Raw genomic sequence first — 3,874 nt, forward strand, 5'->3', positions numbered from 1 at the left:
CCTAGGTTGTCTTCTAAGGTTTTTATAGTTTCAGGTTTTGCAGTTAAGTCTTTAATCCATCTTGGGCTAATTTTTGTATATAATGTAAGGAAGGGGTCCAGTTTCAATCTTCTGCATATGGCTCGCCAGTTATCCCAGCACCATTCATTGAATAGGGAATCCTTTCCCCACTACCTGTTTTTGTCAATTTTGTCTAAGATCAGATAGCTGTAGGTGTGTAGCATTATATCTGGTCTCTCTTTTCCAAATTAGTTGTCAATTTGATACTCTCACTAGCACTTTATGAGATTTCCAATTGTTCCACACCTTTGGAATTGTCAGATATTGACCATTTTACTGAATTGTAAGGATATTTCCTTGTGATTCTATTGTGCATTTCTCTGATGACTAAAGATGCTTAGAATGTTTTTCCATGCTTGTTAGCCACCTATGCATCTTTTTTGTGAAATTATTAAATGTTTTTCTATTTTTTCAGTTGTTTTACTATCAAGTTTGTAAGAATTCTTTTTATATTCTCGATAGAAATTCTTTGTTAGGAGTGTATTGTAGACACTTTTTTTCAGTCTATGTCTTGCCTCTTCATTTTCTTACAATGTTTTCTTACAATGAATTTTGGTGCTTGCTTTGACAGCACATATACTAAAATTGGAATGACACAGGGAAGATTAGCATTACCCTGCACAAGGATGAAGAGTAGAGTTTTAAATTTTCATAAAGTTCAGTTTATCTGTTTCTTATACAGTGATTTTTATCTGTTGTCTAAGAAATCTTTGCTTATCATAAGGAAGCAAACATTTTTCTCCTCTATTTTCTACTAAAAGATTTTAGTTTTAACTTTTACATTTAGGTCTGTGACTTTCAGCACATTAAACACAGTAGTCCCTTCTTATCCATGTTTCTCTTTTTGCAGTTTCAGTTACACGTGGTCAACCACAGTCCAAAAATATTAATTGGAAAATTCCAGAAATAAACAATTCATGTATTTTAAATTGCATGCTGTTCTGAGTAGCAGGATAAAATTTCACAGTGCTCTACTCCCTCCTGCCTGAGACATGAGTCATCCCTTTGTCCAGCATTGCCAGGCTGGACATGGTACCTAGGTGTTAGTCACTTAGTAGTCAGTTGTCTTGGTTATCAGATCAGCTGTTGTGGTATCCAGTGCTATTGTTCAGGTGAGCCTTACTTTACTTAATAATGGCCCTCATTCACAAGAATAGTGAAACCTATGTCAGTCAACTCATTTTATCTCCTCAGATAGGCATTATATCATCTCATGTAATCACAAGAAGGGTGAGTAGAGTATATTAAGGTATTGAGACAGAGAGAGGGAGGGAAAGAGAGTGAGATAAATTTTATGACCACACGTTATTTTATTTTATTATTAGTTATTAATTTCTTACCATGCCTAATTTATAAATTAAACTTTATTATAGGTATGTATGCATAGAAAAATATAGTATATATAGGTTTATTATTCACAGTTCTAGACATTCACTGGGTGTCTTAGAATGTATTCCCCATGAATAAAGAGAAACTACTGTAAGCCATTCCATTGTCTCTTTTGCTTGCTGTTTCAATTGAAGAGCCTGCAGTCATTCTTTCCTTGTTTTTCCTGTATCTTTTTTTCCCCTCTGTCTGCCTTTACTTTTTTGTTTTTTTTTTTTTTTCTCTGTTATTGGATTTCACAATCTTACTATTTTTTGCCTTTGTTTGGTTTTCATTAGATTTATCCTACTTGGCACTGTTCAACTTCTTGGGTACATAGGTTCATTTTTACAAATCCATATTGGACATTTTTGTCATTATTTCTCCAATTTTATTTAACACTTGGACTGGGACTGCAATTCTGTATGTTTGAAACTGCTTCCTATTACCCAAAATTACTAAGACTCTGTAATTTTTCAGCCCTTTCTTCCCTCTCTGAATTTCCGTGTGAATGGTTTTTCTATTGCCATGTCTCGGTTTTCTGATCTTCTCTTCTGTATTTCTTAATATGCTAATCCATTTCTAATAGTTTCTATTTGTCTTCTCATTATGTCTATGTTTTCCTTTAGCTCTTAAACTTATTTATAATAGCTGTTTTAAAGTACTCATCTGCTAATATTATAATCCCTATCAATTCTAGATCTACTTCTGTTGACTAGTGAACCATACTTTTCTGCTGCTTTGTATGCCTAATCAATTGATATTGGATGTTGAATGCCAATAATTTTACATTTTGCAGATCAGTTTGATGCTTGAAGGTTTGTTTTTATGCTTTCTTAAAGCAGATTGAGATAAAATTTTAGGTCTATTTTAGTTTGGGGTGTCTATTAAACACTCTGATTATTCAATAAAATCTCTTACTCTGTTCGACTGAATGTCTCCCCTCATGTGTGAGCTCTGGGAGTTGTTTGTATTACAAATTCCCTCAGCAAGTTGTTCTTTCTCATGTGGTTGTTATCTGACCAGTCTCATGGAATCTTATTCTTTGTACGCATGTTAGTATCATTCAAGGACTCAGGTGGACTCCTGTGCCAATTTCTGGAGCTTTTCATATTTGTGGCTTCTCCTCTTCAGTACTCTGCTCTGCCCAATCCAAATACTTTAGCCTCACTGAACTCTGATCATCTTCTCATCCTGATGAGTCTACCTTTCTCTTCTGAGATTCTTCCTCTCTGTGCTAGGGTCCTAGAAATGCCTCCAGACATACAGCTGGAGTAATTGGTGATCTCACCTCATTTGTTTTCCTTTTTCACTTATTAGAGTCTTGCATTGCTCATTGTCCAATCTTGAGAAACTATTGCTTCACATATATTTTCCACACTTTCAATTATTTATGGTAAAACAGCAAGTCTGAAACCAGTTGCCTCATCATGGCTAGAAGTGTAAATCCCTTAGCTTATAGTTTTTGCAATAGACTTTGCTTCTTGCCTCAGAAGGGTAGTTGTGAAATGTACACGTATAACCACCTCTGGCCCTGCCTGCCCCCTTTTTGAGGCTGCTTGTATCATTCACAATTATGTGGTGCCCCAAATAGCTTAGGTATGGAACAAATACGTATATTTGGTACAAATTATTGTTAGTCTTTTCTTTCTTTTTTACTTTTCTTTTTTGTGCTTTCGCTCTCTTTTTTTCACTTTCATCGCCCCTCTCAATATTCATGCTGTTATCTTTGGGTCTGTTATATTTTGCCTTTCTTCCTATTTACTCTCTCTTTTTGATCATTGGCATCTGGAAAATCTTGTTATTCCATTCATTAGAACTTTCAGTTGTCTCCCATTCCAAATCCACTTAGAGTTCATATTTTGAAAGAAGCTCAGAAGGGGTAGAAGATGGGCTAAGTGGGTATACAACAGGGTTGACTGGAATATAAACCACAGAGAAGCTAACCAGATCTGTAAAGCTGTATTTGTGATGTAAAGAGAGTAAACTTAATGTAGAATTGGGCAACACATTACAGCAGCCACTAGCCACATATGACCATTGATCATTTGAAATGTGGCCAGTGCCACATGTTCATATTGGAATAATAATATTTTGTATGTATTGAATTATTAAAATTGTTAACATTATTTTCACTGATTTCTTTTTACAATTTAAATGTGGCTTACATTATATTCCTGTTGGGCAGTGATAATCTAGAAAGCACAGAAGAGGGGAAGAAAGAGAAGTAAAGTTTTAAGAAAGACGATGCAGTGACCAGTCTGCATTTTAGAACTGACTTTCTGACAGTGTACAGAGAACAGACAAAAGAGAAACAGTTTGAGGGCAAGGAAGGCAGTTAGACTACTGTGACAGCTCAGGAAAGACATGATTTGTCATATTCAGTGTCACAAAAGTTGTATTTCTCTTTGATAAAATTGCCAGTTACTACATTAGTATTGGGAAGCAG

At 35.1% G+C, this 3,874-nt stretch overlaps 1 non-coding gene across 1 annotated transcript; it reads left to right on the top strand.

Moving 5' to 3' along the window:
• Positions 1–615: 615 nt before the first annotated feature.
• LOC118146529 (U6 spliceosomal RNA) lies at positions 616–721 on the top strand. The gene has a single exon (XR_004732390.2). It is a non-coding gene; the product is annotated as a U6 spliceosomal RNA (small nuclear RNA).
• The last annotated feature ends 3,153 nt before the right edge of the window (positions 722–3,874 follow it).

The sequence above is a fragment of the Callithrix jacchus genome, chromosome 12 (assembly GCF_049354715.1).
Source record: "Callithrix jacchus isolate 240 chromosome 12, calJac240_pri, whole genome shotgun sequence".
NCBI classification, from domain to species: Eukaryota; Metazoa; Chordata; class Mammalia; order Primates; family Cebidae; genus Callithrix; species Callithrix jacchus.